This window comes from Lissotriton helveticus, chromosome 9 (assembly GCF_964261635.1).
Source record: "Lissotriton helveticus chromosome 9, aLisHel1.1, whole genome shotgun sequence".
In the NCBI taxonomy this organism is placed as follows: Eukaryota; Metazoa; Chordata; class Amphibia; order Caudata; family Salamandridae; genus Lissotriton; species Lissotriton helveticus.
The window spans coordinates 1,273,715,451-1,273,743,001 of record NC_136070.1 but is presented as its reverse complement, the minus strand read 5'-3'; the positions used below and the strand labels follow the sequence as shown (position 1 = coordinate 1,273,743,001).

Here is a 27,551-nt window from a genome sequence, read left to right as displayed (position 1 = left end):
GCGGAGCCAGCGCCCGAGGAGGCTGGGGGTGCTCGGCACCTGGCGGGGGAGAGCCATCGACACTTCGTACTCCCATTGACCTGCCAAGTGGGCCGTTCACCTCCTGGGTGGAGGGTGGTGCCGGGATGTCGGGGCCTGGCCAGGCCCAGGGTTGGGGTCGGGCTGAGGCCGCGCGGCCGCGTGGTGCCGTGTCCAAGATGGCGGCTGGGCCGGGCAATGGTGCTGACGGTGGCCCGGGCCCTGTCTTGCGGGGAGGGAGCGAGCCCTTCATGTGGCCTGTCCAACAGGTATGTACCCAAAAGACCCTTAAGGACTAGCAATAAATCATTTCTGATCCAACCACGTGTCCGGACCTCCAGATACGGTCATCGTTCTTTTTCCTACCTTGCCCCTTTGCTCTGGAACAAACTGCCTCCCCACCTCCTATCCAACACTGAACACAAACAATTCCGTAAAACTTTAAAAACCTGGCTCTTTCCAAAGTAGCCCTGGCATAGTGTATACAGCCTCATATGCGGTCAACCGTTTTTGTGCTGCAAGCGCCTTGAGACCTCACGGTGATAAGTTGCGCTATGTAAAAACCTTTGACATTGACATTGAGGGCGACAGATAGATAGAGTGAGGGCGACAGATAGATAGAGTGAGGGCGATAGATAGATGTGTGTTGTTGTTTGGGTGTGTGTGTGTGTGTGCGTGGTTGTATGTGTGTGTGGTTGTATGTGTGTGTGCGGTTAGAGAAGGATGTATGTGGAAGAGAGCAGCAGATCAGCACAGCAGAAGAGAACAGGGAGTTAGAGAAAGAGGCGGGTGGACGAGAACAGCAGATTAGCACAGGAGAAGAAAACGGAGTTAAAGAAGGAAGCAGGGTGCAAGAGAGCAGCAAATCAGCACAGGAGAAGAGAAGAGAATAGGGAGTTAGAGAAGGAGGTGGGTGGAATAGAGGAGCAGATCAGCACAGCAGAAGAGGACAGGGAGTTAAAGAAGGAGGTGGGGTGCAAGAGAGCAGCAAATCAGCACAGGAGAAGAGAAGAGAATAGGGAGTTAGAGAAGGAGGTGGGTGGAATAGAGGAGCAGATCAGCACAGCAGAAGAGGACAGGGAGTTAAAGAAGGAGGCGGTGGAAGAGAACAGCAGATCAGCGTGGGAGAAAAGAACAGTGAGGGCGATAGATAGATAGAGTGAGGGCGACAGAGTGAGGGCGATAGATAGAGTGAGGGCGATAGATAGAGTGAGGGGGACAGATAGAGTGAGGGCGACAGATAGAGTGAGGGCGACAGATAGAGTGAGGGCGACAGATAGAGTGAGGGCGACAGATAGAGTGAGGGCGACAGATAGAGTGAGGGCGACAGATAGAGTGAGGGCGACAGATAGAGTGAGGGCGACAGATAGAGTGAGGGCGACAGATAGAATGAAGACGACAGATAGTGAGGGCGACAGACAATGAGGGCGACAGATAGAGTGAGGGCGAAAGATAGAGTGAGGGCGATAGAGTGAGGGCGATAGATATGTGTAAGGCCAGATTTTGTTAAAGCCACGCCCTTAAGTACATTGATCACGCCACTTTGAGAATCCCCCTCCAGTTCATCCCACTTAAAGCCTTGCTGAAAGGAGCACCCCAACCTGCAGCCTTTATCGTATAAGCTTCTGCAATAAATGTGGAAATGTGTGCACGTAAGCTCAAGCAAAGCCTGCGCGTTTACAACCACCTTTAGAGCTTCAGAAAGACCACAAGACCAGCTCTTTCTGTGAGAATGTAGTGCTCCGATGTTAAATGGGAGAAGCTTTGCTGATTCACTGCTGATGAGGAGGTTGCCCGGATATTGTTTGTATATTTACCTCTGCCATGACACCACGTCTTCGCCATGCATACTCATCAGTCTCTTCCAAAGAAGCGGTCAAACAAGTGGGACATCAACGTGCTACCCTGTTTGTGAGTGCGTGTGTTTGTGAGTGCGTGTGTTTGTGAGTGCGTGTGTTTGCGTGTGTTTGTGAGTGCGTGTGTAAGTGCGTGTGTTTGTGAGTGCGTGTGTTTGTGAGTGAGTGCGTGTGTTTGTGAGTGCGCGTGTTTGTGAGTGCTTGTGTTTGTGAGTGCTTGTGAGTGCGTGTGTTTGTGAGCGTGTGTGTTTGTGAGTGCGCATGTTTGCGAGTGCGCGTGTTTGCGAGTGCGTGTGTTTGCGAGTGCGTGTGTAGCTGGAGCCCGTGATTGATTGAAATGGAGGGGGGAGGGAGAGCGGTGGGTGAAAGCAGAACCAGCGCACCGCTTTGAAGTCCCCATAAAGTCTTTCAACACAGATGCCAGCAGCGCGGAAGGATTGTTTGTTGCCTTAGTAGCTCATGAGCTTAGAATCCTCCAGGAATATGATGGATACAAAATAATCCATCCGAAGAAACATATTGAAAGTGTCTTTCGGTTACCAGTGTATATTAGTGTATAATAACGAGCGGGGGAAGTGGGAAATGTACCTCTCGTATCGTCCTGTGGTTTGGCCAGACTCTCCACGCCCTTAATTACATTGACCACGCCACTTTGAGAGCCCCCCCCAGGTCATCCCACCTAAAGCCTTGCTGAAAGGAGCACCCCAACCTGCAGCCTCTATCGTATAAGCTCTGCAATAAATGTGGAAATGCGTGCACGTGAGCTCAAGCAATGCCTGCGGGTTTACAACCACCTTTAGAGTTTCAGAAAGACCACAAGACCAGCTCTTTCTGTGAGAATGTAGTGCTCCGATGTTAAATGGGAGAAGCTTTGCTGATTTACTGCTGATGAGGAGGGTGCCCGGATATTGTTTGTATATTTACCTCTGCCATGACACCACGTCTTCGCCATGCATAATCATCAGTCTCTTCCGAAGAAGCGGTCAAACAAGTGGGACATCAATGTGCTACCCTGTTTGTGAGTGCGTGTGTTTGTGAGTGCGTGTGTTTGTGAGTGCGTGTGTTTGCGAGTGCGCCTGTTTGCGAGTGCGTGTGTAGCTGGAGCCCGTGATTGATTGAAATGGCGGTGGGAGGGATAGCGGTGGGGGATAGCAGAACCAGCGCGCTGCTTTGAAGTCCCCATAAAGTCTTTCAATACGGATGCCAGCAGCGCCGAAGGATTGTTTGTTGCCTTAATAGCTCATGAGCTTAGAATCCTGCAGGAATATGATGGATAAAAAAAAATCCATCCGAAGAAACATACTGAAAGTGTCTTTCGGTTACAAGTGTATATTAGTGTGTAATAACGAGCGGGGAAGTGGGAAATGTACCTCTCGTATCATCCTGTGGTTTGGCCAGACTCTCCACGCCCTTAATTACATTGACCACGCCACTTTGAGAGCCCCCCCCAGGTCATCCCACCTAAAGCCTTGCTGAAAGGAGCACCCCAACCTGCAGCCTCTATCGTATAAGCTCTGCAATAAATGTGGAAATGCGTGCACGTGAGCTCAAGCAATGCCTGCGCGTTTACAACCACCTTTAGAGCTTCAGAAAGACCACAAGACCAGCTCTTTCTGTGAGAATGTAGTGCTCCGATGTTAAATGGGAGAAGCTTTGCTGATTTACTGCTGATGAGGAGGGTGCCCGGATATTGTTTGTATATTTACCTCTGCCATGACACCACGTCTTCGCCATGCATAATCATCAGTCTCTTCCGAAGAAGCGGTCAAACAAGTGGGACATCAATGTGCTACCCTGTTTGTGAGTGCGTGTGTTTGTGAGTGCGTGTGTTTGTGAGTGCGTGTGTTTGCGTGTGCGCCTGTTTGCGAGTGCGTGTGTAGCTGGAGCCCGTGATTGATTGAAATGGCGGTGGGAGGGATAGCGGTGGGGGATAGCAGAACCAGCGCGCTGCTTTGAAGTCCCCATAAAGTCTTTCAATACGGATGCCAGCAGCGCCGAAGGATTGTTTGTTGCCTTAGTAGCTCATGAGCTTAGAATCCTGCAGGAATATGATGGATAAAAAAAAATCCATCCGAAGAAACATACTGAAAGTGTCTTTCGGTTACAAGTGTATATTAGTGTGTAATAACGAGCGGGGAAGTGGGAAATGTACCTCTCGTTCATCCTGTGGTTTGGCCAGACTCTCCACGCCCTTAATTACATTGACCACGCCACTTTGAGAGACCCCCCCCCAGTTCATCCCACTTAAAGCCTTGCTGAAAGGAGCACCCCAACCTGCAGCCTTTATCGTATAAGCTCTGCAATAAATGTGGAAATGCGTGCACGTGAGCTCAGCAATGCCTGCGGGTTTACAACCACCTTTAGAGTTTCAGAAAGACCACAAGACCAGCTCTTTCTGTGAGAATGTAGTGCTCCGATGTTAAATGGGAGAAGCTTTGCTGATTCACTGCTGATGAGGAGGTTGCCCGGATATTGTTTGTATATTTACCTCTGCCATGACACCACGTCTTCGCCATGCATACTCATCAGTCTCTTCCAAAGAAGCGGTCAAACAAGTGGGACATCAACGTGCTACCCTGTTTGTGAGTGCGTGTGTTTGTGAGTGCGTGTGTTTGCGTGTGTTTGTGAGTGCGTGTGTTTGTGAGTGCGTGTCTTTGCGAGTGCGTGTCTTTGCGAGTGCGTGTCTTTGCGAGTGCGTGTGTTTGTGAGTGGGTGTGTTTGTGAGTGGGTGTGTAGCTGGAGCCCGCGATTGATTGAAATGGAGGGGGGAGGGAGAGCGGTGGGTGAAAGCAGAACCAGCGCGCCGCTTTGAAGTCCCCATAAAGTCTTTCAACACGGATGCCAGCAGCGCCGAAGGATTGTTTGTTGCTTTAGTAGCTCATGAGCTTAGAATCCTCCAGGAATATGATGGATAAATAAAAATCCATCCCAAGAAACATATTGAAAGTGTCTTTCGGTTACCAGTGTATATTAGTGTTTAATAACGAGCGGGGGAAGTGGGAAATGTACCTCTCGTATCGTCCTGGGGTTTGGCCAGACTCTTTAATTAATGGCGAGTTGTGTCAACATTGCAACAGACGTGGCTTCCATCTGGCACCAAGGGTCGCAATCGTTGATTCTTGGGAGGGGAATGAGGCCTTGCCAATTGCTCCCCCCCACGGCCATCCTTGTTGGGCAAAGGGAGGGGCGGAAGGCTGCAGCCAGAGGCCACCATCCTCGCAAACACACAGTCGTGCAAGAAAGTACCACTATCCCCGCTAAAAGCCAAATGAGTGTTGTGCCAAATGAATGTTGTGTAATCGTGCCATGGACGTGCAGTCAAATGCGCTCGCCACTCTCTTTGAAAGCGTTTATAGAGGAACACTCTATTAAGTAATGAGCTTTGCAAACTAAAAAAAACAAGAGATAGAAGTGTTGCAGAGAAAGAGCATGTCAGAAAAGATGCCGCCAGTGGCATAACAAGCAGCTACAACAATACGCCGTTTGCGAAGAAGGAAAGGGAGCACTACTCAAGCATCCACAGTGCACTTGCGGGCAAAGAGATAGTGTAATAAAACTATCACAAACGTTTAAAACACATCAGTGCAGGAGTCATGCACGAGCCGTCGTTAAATTATCAATGCCGAGTGGTAGATTGTTCGGGTAAGTGTTATGGGTGCATTTTTGTGAGAGACGGTTGTTATGCGGTATCTTAACGAGGAATTCCAAATGGGTGCTGCTATAATAGGGTCGTGAGAGGGCAAGTCAAATATTGGGCTGGTAGGATTTTATGCCGTAATGGTAGGCGCATTTGTGCAAGAATAACGGCTAGGAATGGGCATTGTATAATCGGCTTACTAAAAGGGATCGTGTGGAAGGTGAGGTTATTCTAAGAGGGAATAATAGTTTAGTGCAGGCAGGGAGGGTGTTGCGGCTAGGTGTGGGCAGTAATCGTGCAAACGTTGAGTTTGGTAATGTGAGCAATTACAAACAAGCACTCGGCATTGCTGTGGCGGGGGAGTGCATTTCTTTCAAATCTGATGCAGGGGCAGGGGAGCGGCAGCCTTTGAAGTCTGATTGGGGGGGGAGCAGCAGCCTTTGAAGTCTGATGCCGAGGCACAGACAAATGGTGGTGTGTGATGTGGCTGACGTTGTGCACGCGTCTGTCTCACATGAACTGTGTCTAATCCGCAGCTTGGTTAGACTTTTCTGACAGCTTACTAGAATCTCGCCGGAGCAATGCGCAAGCGAGACCTAAAAATAAATTAATTTGTCCTTTTGTAATGTAACTGGTGCTCTTGTAAAACACTCATGTTCTCGCTATATAAAAATGCCCCAAATATGGTTCAAGTATGAATCGATTGGTTTACGATGGTTTTTCGCCATTGGATGCATTCTAGTAATCACTTATGCAATATTTGTTGCAGTTGAGTAGACATTAAAAGGTGGTGGCAGGGCAACTGATGCACAAAGATGGGGCTGCAGGACACAAGTACATTGCAGGCAGACAATGTTTGGTCTGTTAGAAGTGGGTGCTATTTCACACCTGCCCCACATAAGCAGATGTCTTGAAATAGATTACTTAAGCACCCTTCCCCCACTCAAACACGTGCACTTAATTCACGGAAGTAATAAAAAGTTTAGGGGTTTGGCGGTTTTTAAAAGGTAATACAACCTTTTTATATGACCCTTGCAATGTTACAATAACACACATTGGGTTTACACTTTCGTTACGTTGTCAATGGCGTGTTGGCATGACATGTTTTAATGCTGTTTAGTTGCAATGAGAAATTATTTTTTTCACGCATTGTCCATAAACGATACCATATTTACAAACTATATTAAACTTGTTGTGTTATAACATTGCCAAAATATGCCGAGGAATTAGGATGACAACAATTTTACCATCTGAAAAACACAACAAATCACTTGAAGCAGAACCCGGAGTGTTCGAGAGGTGCGGGGCAAAGGGGAGGGGTGATGTCTGAAGCTAGTGAAGACACCTCTTCACTCACACGTTAGCCCAATGGTGTCTTACACTGTATATATGTCTCCTTCTGGGCGTGGGACGCTGTGCAGTGATGGTGAAGCAGGAGAAAGTGTATGTTGGGTGGAGGGGTTAGTTGCGCATCCATGAGGCTGGCAAGACATTTCTTCGAGTTACTTTGAGTGGAGGGGCGGCAGCCTCCTTTGACCTGATGTAGAACACCAGCACCAAGCAGAGGAACCCACTGCCACAGAATCCTCCATAGCTGCTGCAATTTGAGTGCATTAGAACCAGAGAGCTGAGGAGTCCAGACCTCAAACCCTCCCAGAGATGTGCAGAACACCAACAAAAGTAGTTTCACATTGCTGCATTTGTGTGTCCCTCTTTTCACTGCGTTTTATGACTCTCAAATAGAAGTTTTCAATAGCTCTTAAACATGTGTAAAGGAAAATCAGATCGGGCTGCTGAGAAATAGCGAGTAAATTAAGCAATCAAACCAGCTTGTCCCGGTCGGGAGAAAGGGAGTGGCTATCAGTGGTGGTATTTGGGGCTGGCGGCAGCAGAGGCCATTAAGCAGCTTTTATTGGCGGTCAGCCTCTCTGGCGGACTCGCTTGTGTTACAGCCACAAAACTGAGGAGGAGCGAAGGAGGGAAGAGTCCACTGTTGACCTAGTAGGTGTTAGAAAGCTAAATAAACAAATGAGAGCAATAAAGCAACAAGCTAGCGGCATTGCTGTGGCGGGGGAGCGCATTCCTTTGAAGTCTGAAGCGGGGGCCGGGGAGCTCATTCCTTTGAAGTCTGAAGCGGCGGTGGGGGCGGGGAATCAGAGTGGCCGCGGTCGCTTTGATGTTCTTGACCTTCTTGCTTTGTGGGAGGGGTAGGGGGAGCGAATTGCTGTGGACGCGCCTGGCTCACATGAACTGTACGCGATCCGCAGTGGGTAGACTTTTGAGGTCCGCTTACTATAAATCTCGCCTATCATCCCTTCGGGATCGAATAGGCGAGACCTAAAAAAGGGCTGTGAGAGCAGCTTGTCATTTCAAAGGGATAAAAGTGACTTGAAACTAGAATGCAGGACCGTGAGTGTCCCGCAGTACCTCTGTGCGGCAGCAGGACAGGAGCCACATTTGCAGAAAAATGCTGGATAATTGGCTACAATAGATGAGCCTCAGGGATGAGTCCTGCCATGCTTCATTGCTCAGGGTTAAGGGCCTAGAGCTGTTCCTGAGAGCCACTGCCTTCCTCAGCTGTGAATTCTTGCTTTGAGGTGATAGATGCCTGCAGACTGAAGTCTGTTCTGTACAGTGCAGTGTCCTTGTGTCCTTCCGTGCAACGTGTGCTTATGGCTTGTTACTTGGCGTTTATAGTGTACTTAAACCATTAGATTGTGTATTCCATATGGTTCTGCGATTTCCTCCCGGCCAACATCTGTCATCTCTCCTGTAATCAGAGTATCGCTGTCTCAATGTCAACCGTTTTTTTTCCTGCTCATTTTGTTAGCACATCAGATTACAAAGGCTGATGTTGATGACCCACCAATTAGCTGTATTTACTTTAATGTTAGATCGCTTCCTAGACGTTGCATGGAAATTTGGGATGGCCTTCATAGCTGCAAACCAGATTTAGTATTCATCACAGAGACATAGCTTAATAACCATTCTATGCCGGATCTGGCTTTTGGGTTACTGACTGGATATAGAGTAAACAAAGGCGATCGTGATGCAAGAAAGAGCAGGGGTATTCCAATCATTTCCAGAAATGCTTACAAGTGTGTTAGGCCAAGGTTTCCCAGTCGGTGGGTCGTGTCCCACCAGTGGGTCACACACTGATTTTTGGCGAGTCCTCTAAGCAATAAATGAAGATACCTTTAAATTCTGTATTTATCTTGTCACGTTTGCTGTGTTTCAAAGACCAGTCCAATGTCAGGCTTTGTCTTCTGACAAATTGCTGCTTATTTTTTTAACAATGGATGGATTGGTGTTTTCAAACTTCTCTCATTTTGCAGTCAGAAAAAGGAAAGTAAAGTGAATTATGTGACAATCATGCTGGGAAACGGGAGTGTTTAAAGCAAAGGCTGTCGTATGGCATTTTTTGTAACCCACAACAAAAGGTAAATAAATGAACTGTACACATTCAGCAGTTAGAAAGAAAAAAGTAGCACATTTTTTGTAATTCTGAAGTGTGATGTAAACAAAGATTCTAATAGGATCAAACCATCAAGGTACTTTTACTTGGAATTGCACAAATGATGAATATTCACTGAAATCCGATTTCAACACGTTATCATTTGTGTGCATAATAGTTCTATCAATAAAACGGTGTCTGGGCAAGTTTAGTGGCCATTTCTATGGAAAATGTGCTGCCTGTGAATGACACCGTGCTCCCACATGATGCTTTATTACATTTAAAAAAATCACCCACCTGTAGAAGACAGGAAATGTCTTAATAAAAGCAAGGACTCCAGTGTTGATTAAAAGGAAGCTTAATCCATAGGTTCCAACCACAAGAGGAGCGCCTCATCAATCTGGAGTCCGACAAGCAACTGAATATGCCCAACGAACACCAGACTTCAGAAGGCTCCCCACACTTAAAGGAATACATTCTGTGCATGCGATAGTAAAGGAATACATTCTGTGCATGCGATTGTGCATGCGATACAAACACATTCTAAACACATTCTAAACAGTACATTCTAATTACATTACACTACATCACCTTCCCCCTTTTACAGAAACAAAAAGAAAACATCAAATTCAATAAAAGATAAATTCATTGAATCTTGCTGGAGCTTTCCTGATCCGGCCACTATGACTGCAAGAAGGAATGGCAGGAATGGCAGCCCTATCAGTACTGCACGAGGGAGAAGAAGAAATTTCATTTGTTGAAGTGGAAGGATGAGAATCCAACCTAACGTCCTGATGTAACCAATGCATCCAATCACACCCATCCTGAGATAACAAACTTTTCCTCTTACAGATAAGAGCCGCTTGATCTACAGACAATTTCACCAATTGTCTAACATTCCACCAACCTTTCTCTCCCAAGAAAACAGTATTTTTACTAACTTTAACAACTTGAACAGGACTCGTAAAAATTGAATTCCCTTTAGCCACCTTGAAGGGTTTCTTAATCATAACCCAGTCCCCCACAGATATTTGAGTATCTTTCACATTTTTGACTCTATCAAAATTTTCCTTCATCACCGTCTGCTTTTGTCTAACAGTAGCACTAAGATCATCATGACCTACTTTACTCAGACTAGAATCCATTTTACAAAGCCAAGAAGGAAATAAAGAAGAATGTAACTTCCTTCCCCTCAATAATTCAAATGGAGACACCTGAGTTGTACAATGTGGTGAGGTGTTATAATTCCAAATTTTCCTCTCAAGAAACTTAAAAACATCTAGCCCTGCGGCCAACGCAGTTTGGATACCTTCTTTCAAAATCTTGTTCCCACGTTCAACCAACCCATTGGAAGACAGGGAATAAAGCGCCACTTTAAACTGTTTGACATCGTGTACATTCAAAAACTTGCGCATTTTGTCCGACACAAAATGTGTCCCATTATCCGTTACCAAAACCTGAGGTGCCCCTTCCAGCAAAAACACCCTCTCCAAAAAAGAAATAGTAGTATCAGAATTAGGAGCCTCCACAAATCTGTAATACATCCACTTCGAAAAGTAGTCAATGGCCAAAATAAGATATATTTTCCCCTCAGGTAGCACGTTATACGGGCCTGAAAAATCCAGGCCTACCTTCTCCCAAGCAACTCCAGGGAATTGGGTAGGCTGCAATGGAGAATTGTGTGTTTTCCAATGTTTATCAGACAACAAACACTCCTCACAGCTGTTCAATAAAGCTCTTACCTGAGCATCAATGCCAGGCCACCAGTAATGAGATGTAATTCTCATGCACGTTTTCGTCACACCCAAGTGACCCATGTGCGCCAGCTTAATAATTACATTTCTCAAACCGCTAGGTGGGACAAAGTTATCTCCTCTCAACAAAACGCCATCCTTCACAGAGAGTTACTCAGCTATTTGAGCAAAATTCTTCAAATCCCCATATAAATTCCTCATATCAGGCCATACTTTGGAAGAAAACTCCAAAGCTTGAGACAAAATGACATCTTTTAAACGGTGTACAGTCATAATATCGAGTCAATTATTTCGACTGGACAGAATATCGAGTAAAAAATATAGAATGGACATAATATCGACTAGACATAATATAGACAACAAAAATATCGACTAGAGAAAATTAATATCGAATAGAATGGACATAATATCGAATCAAAAATATAGAATGGACATAATATCGACTAGACATAATATAGACAACAAAATTATCGAATTTAAGGTAAGTTAATAATAATTTTTATTTTTTGTGTAATATAAGTCTGTAGCGGGTTGTGGGTTTATAGGGGAATAGGGTGGGAAGTAATTTAATTCAAATTAATTAAATATGTTAATTTATTTATTGATATATATTTAGAATTAATTGTTAATTAATTATTAATTGGTAATTAATTAAAATATAATTGGTAATTAATTATAATTGATTAATTGATAAATATTTTAATTTTAGTAATTTATTTTCTGTAGCGGGTTGTGGGTTTATAGGGGAATAGGGTGGGAAGTAATTTAATTATAATTAATTAAATATGTTAATTTATTTATTGATAATAATTTAGAAGTAATTGTTAATTAATTATTAATTGGTAATTAATTAAAATATAATTGGTAATTAATTATAATTGATTAATTGATAAATATTTTAATTTTAGTAATTTATTTTCTGTAGCGGGTTGTGGGTTTATAGGGGAATAGGGTGGGAAGTAATTTAATTATAATTAATTAAATATGTTAATTTATTTATTGATATTTTTTGAAAATTAATTGTTAATTAATTATTAATTGGTAATTAATTAAAATATAATTGGTAATTAATTATAATTGATTAATTGATAAATATTTTAATTTTAGGGTTCAGGGTCAGTTTTCAGTTTTTGGGTAAAGGGGTATTTTTAGGGTTCAGGGTCAGTTTTCAGTTTTTGGGGTAAAGGGGTATTTTTAGGGTTCAGGGTCAGTTTTCAGTTTGTAGGTAAAGGGGTATTTTTAGGGTTCAGGGTCAGTTTTCAGTTTTTGGGTAAAGGGGTATTTTTAGGGTTCAGGGTCAGTTTTCAGTTTTTGGGTAAAGGGGTATTTTTAGGGTTCAGGGTCAGTTTTCAGTTTTTGGGTAAAGGGGTATTTTTAGGGTTCAGGGTCAGTTTTCAGTTTTTGGGGTAAAGGGGTATTTTTAGGGTTCAGGGTCAGTTTTCAGTTTGTAGGTAAAGGGGTATTTTTAGGGTTCAGGGTCAGTTTTCAGTTTTTGGGTAAAGGGGTATTTTTAGGGTTCAGGGTCAGTTTTCAGTTTTTGGGGTAAAGGGGTATTTTTAGGGTTCAGGGTCAGTTTTCAGTTTGTAGGTAAAGGGGTATTTTTAGGGTTCAGGGTCAGTTTTCAGTTTTTGGGTAAAGGGGTATTTTTAGGGTTCAGGGTCAGTTTTCAGTTTTTGGGTAAAGGGGTATTTTTAGGGTTCAGGGTCAGTTTTCAGTTTATGGGTAAAGGGGTATTTTTAGGGTTCAGGGTCAGTTTTGGGTTTTTGGGGTACAGGGGTACTTTGTAAAAATAAAGTAAAATTACATTTAAATTACATTTATTTAATAAAATTAAATTATATTAAATTATATTATAATATTTTTTATTAATTTATATTCAAAAAATTATTATATACTTACCAATACTTATGTTGTAATGGTATGCGTTGTAAAGGTATATGCGTTGTAAAATCTTGCGTTGTAAATGTATGCGTTGTAAAAGTTTTTGCGTTGTAAAAGTTTTGTTGTAATGGTAGGCGTTGTAAAAGTATGCGTTGTAACGTCATACATCCCTGGAGTGGGAATAGTAATTTTAACCTCTACGCTATCCAGCGCTTTCCCTACTGTTGCACCCACTGGAGTGGGAGTAGTAAATTTTACCTCTACGCTATCCAACACTTTTGCTAATGTTGAACTCACTATAGTTGTAACAATAAATTTTAAACATTTTCTAAAATGTTATATATGTTTATTTAATAATATGTTTAAATATATATATATATATATATATATATATATATATATATATATGTGTGTGTAATTTTTGGTGATATAATTTTTTTAATTATATAAATTATTTATTAAAATTATGTTTTTTTAATAATTATTTCTAAGTTTATATTAAATATATTTATTACTATATTAGTTTTAACTTACTTTTAAGACATTTTAAAAAATCGATATTTTGACAGTCTATATTTTTGTAAGTCGATATTTTGGAGTCGATATTTTGGTACTTACCTGTTTGAAGATAGGGAGTCGATATTTTGTCAATCGATATTTTTGACTCGATATTTTTGTATCTCGATATTTGTGTCGTCGATATTATGTCAGTGATCCCTTTTAAACATGCTTCCTTCCAGTCTTCCTCTGAAATAGCAGAACTCCATTCATCAATGGCATCCACCACAGACACACATTCTACATCCTCCTCTACCAAATCATCTTCATCATCTTTATCCATCAACATTCTGGATAAACAATCTGCCCTGAAATATTTACCCCCGGCAATATGTTTCAATTCAAAATTAAACTCTTGAAGTTTAGAGACTAGACTGGTCAACCTTGGAGACAGACTATTGGATCCAGTCACCTTGCAAAAAATAAAAGAAAGAGGTTCATGGTCCGATAACATCACAAACCTACGACCCCAGATGTACATTTTAAATTTCTGAGCGGCCCACACGCAGGCCAAAGCCTCTCTTTCGATTGTACTATAATGTTTCTCGAAATCTTTCAAAGACCTTGAAGCAAAAGCTACGGTTTGTTCCTTACCATCCACCTGCTGACTCAACACCGCACCTAATCCTTTCATACTCGCATCTACCGAGATAACACAAGTACAGTCGTCTCTAAATGCATGCAAGGCCCGAGCCGAAACAATCAACTCCTTAACCCTAACAAAAGATTCATCTAAATCCTTAGTCCATATGAATTTATGTCCTTTGTTAAGTAACAGACGAAGAGGTTCCACAACTTGAGCATAATTTTCCACAAACCTAGCATAATATTCTGCCAGTCCTAAAAAAGAACGCAAAGAATCTTTATCCCCCGGAGGTTTGGCTTCTTTCATAGCTCTTACCACAGAAAACTTTGGTTTAATGCCAGACTCTGATATCATATGACCCAAGTATTCCAACTCTGACACCCCAAACTTACACTTGTCTTCTCTCACGGTCATTCCTCTACCTCCTAGAATGGATAAAACTTTCCTCAATAAAATGTTATGCTCATCCATTGGTTTGGCAAATATTAAAATATCGTCCAAATACGCTTGGACCCCCACCAGGTCTTTGAATAAGGAACCCATCAATCTTTGAAAGACACTGGCTGCTGATGCCAACCCAAACGGAAGCCTCAAAAATTTAAAAGCGCCGAATGGGGTAATAAAGGTAGTAAGTTCTTGAGATTCCTTTGACAAGGGGACCTGATGATAAGCTGACTTTAGATCCAAAATTGAAAACCATTTGGCTCCACCTAGATTTGCTAATAAATCATGGATCTTTGGCAGGGGGTGACAGTCTACCTTTATATTTTTTTTAAGACCCCTGAGATCCGCACATAATCTGATCTCATTATTCTTTTTTCGAGCTACGACGATGGGGGCGACCTATTGGGAGGACTCAGAGGGTTCAATAATTTTATCATTACATAAATCTTCAAGCATTTTTTTAAGTTCCGCTCTGACACTCAGAGGAACTGGACGAACTTTATGAAAAACTGGAGTTGCCCCAGGAATTTGTCTAATCTTGTGTTCAGCCCCATTTACCAAACCAATTCTATTGGTGAAAACATTCTTAAATTCATTTAACAGATCCAAACGATCTATTTAATTTTTCTTTTTAAAACACGCTAAGAAAAAGGCAGAGAAGAAAAGGTGTGTGAGTCACCGAAGTTATCGCACGAAGAAATCCATTCGAGTCACTGACATCAACTCCTGTAGTAGAAATCCTCAACTCCGACTTCTTTGGAAGAAGTACGTAGAAATCCCTTCAAAGTTTACCCAAGATGGCCGCCAAAGTACGTGAGAGCATATTACGTCATACGCTGATCCCAGAATGCAACAGGAGCAAAGTTACTCGAAGAAAGGAAGTTCCGAGCAGGCACCAAGGAGAACGATGAAGATTCTGAGCTGGAATCTCCCAGGTATTTACATTTGAAAATGTTGTTGAGCGAATGCAGCCAAAGATAGTCAAAGGAATAACAATGACACGAAGTCACACAAATGCCATAAAACTCAGGAATCGGAAAATAATTGTCAACAAAAGACGAATAAATCCAGGCAGATTCCACAAGTTGACGCACAGAATTCCGATTAGTTTTAGGCTAGGTTAAGTGCCGTGTGAAGTTTAAAATCCAGTATAATAGTCACAAAGTTGTAGAGAAGCAAGGAGATGTGACAAAATCAGGAATTAAACCAACCATGACGGCAAAATCCAAATCCGAGCATGAAATTAATTTCTCTGTGCTGCGTGAAGTAAATTTTTCTGAGCTGCGTGGGTCGCTGGTTGGAACGAAAATCCCGATCGTCGCCAATATGTAGAAGACAGGAAATGTCTTAATAAAAGCAAGGAATCCAGTGTTGATTAAAAGGAAGTTTAATCCATAGGTTCCAACCACAAGAGGAGCGCCTCATCAGTCTGGAGTTCCGACAAGCAACTGAATATGCCCAACGAACACCAGACTTCAGAAGGCTCCCCACACTTAAAGGAATACATTCTGTGCATGCGATAGTAAAGGAATACATTCTGTGCATGCGATAGTAAAGGAATACATTCTGTGCATGCGATAGGGCATGCGATACAAACACATTCTAAACACATTCTAAACAGTATATTCTAATTACATTACACTACATCACCTCATGCTTATTAACGGTTGGAGGGTTGCACTATATTGTTGTTCTAAAAAGTAGGTCATGGTTCTAAAATGTTTGTGATGCACGTTGTTAGGGTGACCAACTCCTCGATATGGGGGGGGGAGGGGGTAACTGTGAGGTCTCAATTTTAAGGACAAGTTGGATTCCTTAAATAAAAATCTGGAGAGCGAGTTGCAGAATCAGGACCCTATGCACAAGGCAGAGTACACTCTTGATTTGTTATTTACTAGTCTAACTATGGTAACCTTACAGTATTTTGACACTATTATTTTGTCAAATAATTTTTTTAATACATTTTCCTTCACTCGATCAAGTGGTTCTTCAGACAGATATAGTTCAACTTCTGCTTTAGGGAAATTATGGAGGAAAGTTAATCCTGCATCATTTACAAGGAATTTCAGTCCTATGTTAAGAGAAGATTGCTCATTGGAAATAGCTCTAAATGAGTTTGCCAAAGCTATGACAGAGGCTGTGGGTGCTTGTGCCCTGCAGAAGTTGAGGAATTCTACCAGACAATCGTTATCTGCAGAGTGGTATACTAATGCGCTAAGGGAAGTAAAGCGGGAATGTAATACTATTGAGCATTGATAACAGTACTCTAAGGGCTTTGGCGGACCAGCAGGCCAACAATATCACACAAAAAGCTTATTACAAACAGCTCAGACAAGCAAAGAGACAAATCTTTGTAAAAAGATTGGACGAGAATAGTGGCTCATTTTGGGTGCTATTTAAAATAGTTAAGGAGGTGGTCCACCCTGACGTTTTGAGCAAGTCCATGAGAGCTGCAGGCAGGCGTTGTGAGGAACTGGCTGCGTTCTTTAATGAGAAATTAATTTTATATGTTCGAGGTTTGAAAATCGACTCCCTGTGGATGAGAATCTTTTCAGAGGTACCAGTCCTCACCCAAGGGTGGTTTTTTGACATAACGATGGAGAGGGTAGAAAAGACTATGGAAAAGTTGAAATCTGCTTCACGTTTGAATCCATGCCCGTATTTCATCTATTCCAGTTCGGCCCCTATATTAAGCCCATATTTCACACTGCTTTTTAATAAATCATCAAAGAATGCAGTGTATCTCCTGCCTGAAAGCATGCCCTGGTTTTGCCATTGGTGTGTAAAGCTGGTGTGGATGCTTCTACCTTGTCTAATTACTGCCCTATCTAGCTTCTTCCATATATGGTAAAGGTACTGGAAAGATTAGTTCAAGTCCAACTATCAAACACTTTTTTAGAGACTAACAAGCTGCTTGACCCCACTCAAACTGGGTTTAGAACTAAAAACGCCCCTGAACCTACCATGCTGGCGTTATTGGACAGTATCAGGTATGGGGTCAATCCGGATAAAGCCGCTGCCTTTATCCTAATAGACCTGTCCGATACTTTCAACAGTGTCTCTCGTAGTCTATTGCAGCAGAGTTTGCACGGAATTGGCCTGCACTTTTCTACCTTGCAGTGGATTGGCTCATTTCTGAGCAACAGATCTCAATCGGTACAGCTGACCCCTTTTAATTCGAAACCACATTGTTTAACATATATATTTCATCTCTGGTGGCCATTGTTATGGCTGGGGGTTATAGACCCTTACGTACGCTGATGATTCTCAGCTCATTATTTGTATCCATGAGAGACATGAGGAGACATGCATATTGTCTGAAACTCAATGCTGACAAAACTGAAATCCTGTTCTTTGGTGGGGCTTGTTGAGTTTGGAATGACTCCAGGTGGCCTACGTTCATAGGCCTTGCTCCAAGACCGAAGGTGGTAGTCGGGAATTCAGCTTTCTAATCAAGGATTCCCTCTTTTTGCAGGATCAGGTAAATGCTGTGTGCAGGAGGTGTTTTGGACTCCTGCGCTTGTGCAGGTGGTTTCGGTGGATCCTCACGGCGTGGCCGAAGGGTGTTGTACACACATTGATTAGGAGTAGGCTAGATTACAGGAATGCTCTATATTTAAAAATGGCTAACTACTCGTTCATCCACCTTCAATCTGTTCAAAATTCAGCAGCAAGACTGATTTACTGATTTGTAATGTTACCAAGAGGAGTTGGACTACGGCCTGTCTGAATTCTTTCCACTGGTTTCCTGTGCACAAGAGAGCCACGTTCAAGTTGCTCTGCAAACATATAAAACACTCTGACACAAGTCCCAGTTGCTTTTTACAAACCAGCGCGTGCTCTCTGCTCTTCGAAGCAGGCCCAGTTATATGACAGGAGAATTGAGAACTCCAGAATGGGTGGCTTGTCTTTTGATTACTTAGTGGCCTCTCGCTGGCATTTCTTGCTTCTTATTCTTCACCTGACTTCGGCTCTGCAAACTTTTCCGAAGATATTGAAGACCTGGCTGTTTCCGCTTTAACCCCTCCCATGCTCATGACGAGGTCAGCTTGTCATGAGCCACGGTGCTCGTGTGCTCATGATGAGCTGAGCTCGTCATGACCTTTGGAACGCTCGCACGCTTCTCTAATTCCCCTGCTGTGCGAGCGTTCTACAGGAACAGGTGTGGTCATGACGAGCTCAGCTCGTCTTGAGCACACGAGCACCGTGGCTCATGACGAGCTGACCTCGTCATGAGCACCGGGGCGCTGTGCGCGTCCCCCGCCCCCTAGCCCAGCGGGGGAATAAGACCCGCGGCCAAGGGATTAATGGCCTTACCGTGCATGAAGTTCATGTCAATGAGGTCTAGTGCCGCAAAATATCGCCCGGGGAATGAGGATGCGCTTAATGAAAAGAAAATAGTATGGACGATGGGGCCCTCAATTGAATTTAGAAAAGCTCCAACCTTCCCATTAAAATGTTATTTTTTATATTTGTTTGTGAATTAAATAACATATTTCATCCTTTGTGTACTTCTTTGATGAATGCAGGTTTATTTATTTTTGTTGTTATTGCTTTGCTGTTTAAATAATTGGAAGTGCTTAGGTCCAGATCCCTGGCTTCCTGTAATGATTCAGAGGGGTTCCCTAGATTCCATTAATGATTCAGTGGGGGATCCACAGAAATCAAAAGAATAAGAACTGCTGGTTTGGAACGCATTCTTATCTTTAAAATGTTGGCCTCCATATTGAGTTTTATGTGATTGCTTTTGTTTTATCTTTGTATTTCTTTTAAATCTTAACTGAAACTAACCATACTGCTTTGAACCTTGCTTGCTAAAGCTGTGTTTTTTGGGACGTTATCATATAAAAGAGCTTAATTTCTATCAAAGAAACAGAGGCAAATGTTAGAATGCTTTACTTTCAGTATCTCAACAGCAAGAGCAAACCATAACCTGAATCCACTACGATACCCATGAACTCTGGGAGGATTTTCTTACATAAATAAATGACCACTATCTCCAATAGGTATACCCCTCCCCACCTGATGATGGAAAAGCTGGTCATCTGCTCATGTCAGTGGGGCCAGATATTCAGATTAAGGCTTTCCACCTTATGTCAGGAAGGCTATAGATCCAAGTCTTTAGTAATTTCCTAAAGAATGATTCGGAGGTGGTTTGACGAAGAGGAGGGGGGAGTTGATTCCAAGCCTTAGAACCTATGACTGCCAGAGATTTCCCTCTCGTTGTGATCAGTCTGAAGGTGGGAATGATCAGCAGGTTTGCGTTGGTGGATCTCAGGTTGTGGGATGGAAAGTATCGCATGAAGCTCTTTTGAAGATATTTGGGCCCTCGTGAGTGAAAGGCCCTGAAAGTGATAACTAGGACCTTAAACAACACACGCTTATGAATAGGTAGCCAGTGGAGGGCGCCCAACGCCGCTGAGGCCGAGGATTTCCTGGGCCATCTCAGCACCAGTCGGGCGGCTGCATGCTGGACCATCTGCAGCTTATGCAAAACTGCTTTGTTCGTTCCTACATATAAACTATTGCAGTAGTCTAGCCGAGATGTTATAAGGGCAACCGCCACCATTTGTGTGGCTGAGAGTGGTAATAGGTCAAAGAATTTCCTCAGACCTTTAATGATGTTGAAACAGGTACCAGCCACGTCTAAGGCCTGTTGCTTGAACGACAGAGTGGCATCAAACTTGATTCCTAACTGCATTTATTGTGTTAGGGGGCGCAATGGCATCTTCAGGCCACCACTGCTTTGGACTGAACTGGTTTTGTTGCCCGAAAGGCAAAATTTCAGTTTTTCCTGAGTTACACCTCAGGTGGTTGTTGCTCATCCATTCAAAGGTGGCTGAGAGGAAGTTTTTGGGATTTTCTTCTGCCTCTGTCGGGTCATTGTCCAGCACCAGGATGAGCTGTGTATCATCCGCAAAGGAAATGGTGTTGATCTTAAAGGATGATATTAGTTCAATCAGGGGGGCCATATATACGTTAAAGAGCGTCGGGCTCAGGCCGGATCCCTGAGGGACCCCTGATGTGAGCTGTTTTTCCTCTGAGCTGAACTGCCCTAACGTGATCACTTGCTGCCTGTTATTCAGAAAGTTCTGAATCCAGTCTAATACCTTTCCTGCTATGCCAGATGTAGCTAGACGGTCTATAAGGATGGCACGAGAGACCGTATCAAAGGCCGCGGACAGGTCTAATAGTACCAGAACAGCCTTCTTGCCTTGGTCCATAGCAGCACGTAAGTTTTCAGCGGTAAAGAGGAGAGCTGACTCTGTTGAGTGTTGGGCTCTAAAACCTGATTGGTTGGGGTGCCAAACATTGTTTTCCTCCAGAAAGGTTGTGAGTTGCCTATTCACAAATTTCTCGTTTAGCTTGCACAGGACAGGTAAAAGCGAGAATGCCCGTAAGTTTGAATGGGTCCCCGCCCTGTGCTTTGCCCTTCTTTGCACTCAGTGTCACCAAATCCAGAACATACCAGCATCCAACTGGATGTTGAACATCTGCATTGACAGCAGCACTCCATGTGACCCCTCACTGATCTACAGTTCTTATTAACTGAAGAACATTGGTATACAAAACTCCTCAGAAAAGTGGATGGGGCCCACAAGACTATTCTTATACAAGAATCCCCTTTCAAATAAATCATTGTCACTGTAACATGAACATTAAAAAGAAAAGGCTGCAAATATTCATTCAACTTTCGAGGAGTTGTGTTTGATAATAGGGGCCGTGAGCCATTCGATTGGGGTGGTAGGACTGATTCATAACCAGTCTACTTGGGGTAGCTTGAGGGTTGCCTCCGAAACTTTTTGGGATTAAGAACAAGGGGGCCTTGAGGTTCCGTCTGCCCTAACCTCTTCCTCAGGAAAAATTTCTGGTAGATGGTTAGTAATAAATTGTCCTTTCCATTGGCTGTATAGCCAATGAAACTATGGTGGCTTGCTTATACGGAAAACATGTTTCGTCTTCTCAAATTGGTCTTTCTGAAAGAGTGAAGCTCCTTTGCCTCCTTTCTGTGATGTAACAGGACCCTATGACAGGACCTTTGTGGCCCGTTGACAGGCCTGCCCTTGGTCACTGCCTGCACCTCATGTGGGTCATCCAGTACATTGGACCCATTAGCCCTTCATTAACCTTCGGTGAAGATTTGGACGCTGCCCTAGAACTTCCACTAGGGTGGCTTGGTGGCTAGGGTGGCTTGGTGGAGTGGAAAAGTGAAACACAAAATCCTATTTCTAATGAAGTGGCAATATTACCTCAAAGACTGACAAACATATCTTAATCTGCATTATATATAGTGCTTCATACCCTATGCCAGCCATTTCTAAGCACTGTAAATAACACATTTTACTATTCCTCAATTTATGGTCCTCGTTTTGCAGAGTTTGTAAAGCTGCACGTCCGAATCTGCTTTCCTGGTATTTATTTTTTTATTTATTGCAGAGTTTTATATAGCGCGAACTAGACCCGAACTGAATCAGGTATCAGAGCGCTTTACATAGCACCAGTTACGTTACATGAGGACACGGTATTCAAACTCCTACTCTGAGGGACACTGTTCAGATGCAACACTGTTTCATATTTATGTGCAGACATCTGTGTCGACATTTTGCCTGGGGATAAGGGTGTGTCCACAATGCAGCAATGATTTTGTCCATCACAATTGCAGGCCCATTAGCTTGAGCATTGTCCTGAGTTGGGACATGTGTGCCACTCCACATGACAGCCAGCAGGTTTTATGTGCAGGCAACTGTGTCATCAGGGAACGGATGCCCATGTGAGGACTGACATATTTAAAGTTGTCACATAAATGATTGTACCTTGCCACATACAACACTTGTTAAAAGTTCTTCATGTTTAGAATGTGTTCATTTGTCGAATTGTGGAAATAACACTTATGTGCCTGCATGATAGATGTCTCACAAGGTAGTGCACACAAAACGACATTTCCATTTTCATGGAAGACGCTGGCACCTTTTCAAAGAAGCCAGTCTTAGCGATAAATGGTGTGGCTTGATCTCCATATGCATGTTCCCACAGTGGTCTTGAGTTCTTGAAAGTCCTTTGTTGTCGATGATACAAGCTAAGGAGTGTCAAGACATCAAGACCTACATTGGCCCATGTAAGTGGACATTCTGCAACGCCATTTGTTTCTGACAAATTTTTATTTGGAACGGTGCCAGCTTTTTCAATGAAGGTGGAAGTGTTTTTTTGTGTGCACTTCCTTGCGAGACCTATTTCATGCAGGCACATAAGTGTTCTTTTCACAAAATGGCAATTTACCACATTCAATACATGTCGATTGTGTAAAGTATCATGAGTACCAAAGTACCAACATTGAAAAAATCTTTTTTATGACAAATGTACTTACAGGGCTCTGAGTGTGGTGACGTGTGGAGTGGAGTGGAGAAGTGTGGCTCACCGGTTAGAGGCGGCAGACCCAGAAGCAGAGGTCGGCCCAGGACCAGGGTTCAATTCCCGACGCGGCAGGGTACGGAACCAATGTCAGCGGGCTCGATAAATCTCGCCTCGGTGCCTCTCTAACCATGGGTCCCACGCTGCAACTCTGGGCAATAGCTTGCTTAATCTCCACAACGGCCTCCTCGCTGCTGGGGATGCCTGGCTTCACCTTGGGGATGCCCAACAGGGACCATCTCACAGGGAAAGCCAGGACGGGTTCCCCAGCGGCACACAGCGCCAAGAAACCATGTGGTGAACGTGCGCTCTACAAATTCAGACTAACATAACATAACACCTTGGGGAGTGAGGTGGGTTAGTTTGCCCTGAGGGGCACCACTACTGTTTCTTTCATGGTGAACAAGAGGTGGCATCACTTCATTGTATTGATCTGCTCTCCTGTAAACAAAAACTAGCTTCTCTGGGTATTTCTCATTCAAGTTGTGGCCTGGAGTGTTCTTTGGATCCTTGTGTCCAAGTAGCATTGTGTCTAAACCAACTGGGCAGTAAAGGGCTCAAAGATGAGCAGAGGTATCTGGCTGTTACTCATGATGCATGGCATGATTTGCACTGTGAACCTATTGATTTTGTGCTCAGATGTATACAGGTGACATGCATTTCTGTTTCTTCTCCTTGCCCACAGAATCCTCACCTGAAACTGGAGGAGACTGCTGCACGGACCAGGAGGAGGGACCCAGCCACAGTGCCACCAGCGTGGAGGAGTCCAAGGGAGCCAGTGGCATGGAGGGTGAGGGGAGTCAGTCTGCGGACCTGTTGGGAGGCAACACTTCATCCCACGCCGACGGATCCGATTCTGGCTCCCTGGAGGAGGGGGAATATGCAGCAACACCTGGCAGCATCACCAAGTCTGTCCCCGCCTCCTCCAGCACCATCTCCACCCTCCCAGTTGCTCCCGTCCCTTCTGTCCGTGTAGACCCCTATGTCTCCATCAGCCCCGGCACCGCAGCCCCTGCCCCTGCCACCCCTGCTGACCTCAGTGCGGAGTTTGAGGACTTACTCCGCCAGTTACAGGTTGGTCAGACATCGATGCTGAATGTCCTCCAAGTCCACACTCAACTCCTGACACAGTTGTTGTCTTTCATGGAGGGCATGTCAACAACGATGTCTGACGTATGTCAGATTATGCACTCCATAGAATCATCAATGACGGCAGTAGTTTCCCTCGTGGAGCAGTCCGCCCCGCCCCCCTCATAAGGACCCATCCACACTCCCCTCTCCCATACCTGTCCCACGCACACGCAGGAGGGCATGACCACGCACCCCAACAGACACAGGCAGCACACCCCCACATAAGGTGAAGCACACACCTCCTGGCACGCACACTCAGGGGGCTGCAGGTACACCCACAGGGGTTGGGGTTAGACCACATACACGCAGCCAGAGTCACAGTCCGCACTCCTCACAGCCCTCTTCCCTCCACTCCAATAGTGTCCTCCGGTGCAGGGGTTGGGCTGGACTAACTGGCTGCAGTGTGCTGCGCAGTGTATATGTCCACCTTCGGCGCTGCACCACCCATTGAGGTGGATGCGTCCACCCCTGCACCCACCACACCTACCCTTACCACTCCTGTCCCTGCGGTGCCTGGTCCTGCCCCCGATAGTGCCCCCCTCCCTCCCCCAAGGGTCAGCATCCCATGAGGTACTCCATGTGCAGGCAAGTTAGAGTTAGACGGCCTACCCAACGTCCCCCACCAAGGACATTTGTGTGAACTGGCCATTGGCCTTATTTGAGCACGGACTCATTTTTTAACATCTTATTTTTTTCCAGCTGAATAAAGCCTTTTATTTTACGTTCACCACTATTGCATTTCAGGTACTTGATGTTGGTGATGAGGTTCCTGGAGTTGGTGTCCTGCTAATGTTTTGGGGTTCTGAAAGATGTTTTTTGTTAATGGTCATGTGGTGGACCATGGTATCTGTGTGCCATCACAATGTCTCTGCAATTAATCATTGATTGTGTGTGTTCAGTTTGGCTTAAGGCATTGTCCCAAGGAGTGTTCCTTCCTCTGTGGCACCTGACATCTTCACTGCAGACAGTTGCACAATTGTTGTGCTGACATGTGTGCACATTTCCTTTTTTGGTGACAGTTCCCTTCAACAATCGCCATGCCTGCTCACAGATGTCTACTGCTCATTCGTCTGTGCCATCCTTGCTACTCACTGTACTTGTATTTTGAGTATGTACAAATGCCTTCAGGGGCACATTCACCCTTTTCACCACTATGCACGTGTGTAATCACAGTCTACCCCTATGATGGGAATTGTTATGCAGGGTATTTGGGCACATGACTCTCAAGTTTGTGCATTGTATCTAAGGGGATTCAACCCTATTCCTTCCATGAGAGACTACATCTTGGGTGGTCTGAATACCACCTGGCCATTCATATCAGTCCTGGGATGTGCGAGACAGTGTGTGTTCCCTTCCGCTCTCTTTGTTTGGTAGGCAGTTACATCACTGTACACTATTGTGTCATGATGGTAGGGTGTGTATTTAGCCTGCAGCCGCCATGGGTGTGTATGCATGTGGATTTTGACATCACACCCACATGTGGGGTGTCACGCAGTGTGTGAAAGTAATCCATCCTCCAGGTAGTGGGACACTGCTGTAAGTCATGTGTTGCTATGGCACTATCATTATAGTCACACGTTAGGGATGTGCACATACCCCCATGTAGTTGTGATATGCTGATGATGATGTACCCCCCCTATATCTGAGCACTGCTGGTAGTCCTATCCACCCACCCCTCATATGGCTGGCCACTGCTGAGAGTCATATCCACCGCCCCCATACTGTTGGCCTCTGCTGGGAGTCATATCCACCCACCCCCATATTGTTGGCCACTGCTGGGAGTCCTCTGCACCCACCCCCATATGACTGGCCACTGCTGGTAGTGATGTACACCCACACCCCCTTGGAGCTGGACACTGGTGGGCCAGACCTGCACATACCAATGTGAAGGTAATATGCAGGGCCAGATTGACGTGTACCCTTCTGTGTGTGCAATACGCAGGGGTTGCTGGACACGCACCCCAGGTAACCGGACATTGGTGGTGATGTATGGCATACAGATTATGGGGTGGGACTTTGGTATGGGTGATGTTTCCCGCCCCTCAACCCCCTAGCCCCTGGTTGTTGTTCTCGCACCAGGTCCTAGGCATACAGGACTGGGGTGACACAGACGATGGAGTTGATGGCGTGTGTGTGCCTCATATCACTATTGCAATGGTGCCATACGCGAGCGCACCGCACCCCTACATTCCGGGTGTGTGTGTCTCGTATCACTATTGTGATGTTGCCATACGCGAGTGTGTGAAACGCACCGTACCCCTGCATTCGCATCAGCGTGTGAAACGCACCCTACCCCTGCATTCGCATCAGCGTGTGAAACGCACCGTACCCCTGCATTCGCATCAGCATGTGAAACGCACCATACCCCTGCATTCGTATCACCGTGCGACACGCACTGTACCCCTACATTCGCATCACTCACACCCCATTACCCAAGCCGGCCCTCTGTCCGCTTCAGGTGGGTACACAATGCAGCTTGTTGGGAACTCTCAGACACACACCCCTCTAACGGGATTGACTCATCTGTGACCCTGCCTGGGGAGTTATCAGCCATCACTTGCCTTTCACCTGATGTTATCAAGGGCTGAGGAGAGCTTGAGATTCCCTGTACTTTCCTAACAGCATATACTTTAGAACATAAACACTACTATTTCCAAGCACCTGCTTTCAAAGCTACACAGGAGGTTTCAGCATCTAATTTTGTATGCAGGAGAAGAGTGCTGGCGGGTGGTGGAAATGGACCTCCCTTTGTACTTCTAGCGTTTGTTGTTATTCGCAGCTGCAGGCCACCTAAAAACCTGCATCCTCTCCTGTTTATCCAAGACTTGAACTCTTTCAGCCGGCATCCGCCAGGGGGATGCTAGGTGGGTGACGGCTGCTTCTCCACTGGTACTGGTCTCTGGTTTGGTGGGGTCTCTCTCTCTCTCTCTCTCTCTCTCTCTCTCTCTTTTTCTCTTTCTCTCTCTCTTTCTCTCTTTCTCTCTCTTTCTCTCTCTTTCTCTCTCTTTCTCTCTCTTTCTCTCTCTTTCTCTCTTTCTCCTCCCTCCTCCCCCCCCCCCCCCCTAGAAATAAGGGTCGCTGGCAGCGCACTGAATACTGCATTCAACATCAGAAGCCCCAGAAACAGAGGTCACTGAAAGGCCCTCCAAGCACACAGGTGTACCTCAGTCTCATCATGGAGTCACTGAGGAACCCTGACCACATATGAATATACTCCTTTCACAACAGGAGCCCCAGAAATAGGGTCACTCAAGGAGGCCTGCAGCACACAGGTATACCACATTCATCATCAGTTCCCCCCGAAATAGGGGCCACTGAACAACACCCACTGCAGCCGACATCAGTAGCCCCAGGAACAGAGGTCACTAAAGAACACACACAACACTTAGATCTAATGATACCAAACCCTCAACCCCAGAAAAAGAGGGGCCAGGAAAGAAAGCCCAGGACACCTACCTCCAATAACACACAGAAATACAGTGGCTTTTCAACTGGGAGTCCCCAATAAGCATTCATATAGCATAGGCCTGAACATCCTTAAACTCGCACCCTGAGAAAAGGGGTTTCCCAAACAAAACTAATTACACACGGATTCAACCAGAGTCAACCTGCAAGTAACAAGGGCCACCAAAAGGAAACCCAGGATCCAAGGTTCTAACTAACTAGTCCCTGCACCCCAAACACAAGTAAATCAATTTCAGAACACCCATAGTAACACAGAACCTCCAGCACCAGTACCTACTGGGAAGAGAGTACTGAAACTCGTCACTTACCAGAAGGGGTTACTAAGTAACAGAGAAACGCATCCATACACCAGGCACAG

At 44.7% G+C, this 27,551-nt stretch overlaps 1 protein-coding gene across 1 annotated transcript in view; it reads left to right on the top strand.

Moving 5' to 3' along the window:
* Positions 1-27,551, top strand: part of JAGN1 (jagunal vesicle mediated transporter 1) — a 123,429-nt gene that overhangs the window by 6,031 nt on the left and 89,847 nt on the right. The gene's annotated exons all lie outside the window — the stretch shown is intronic.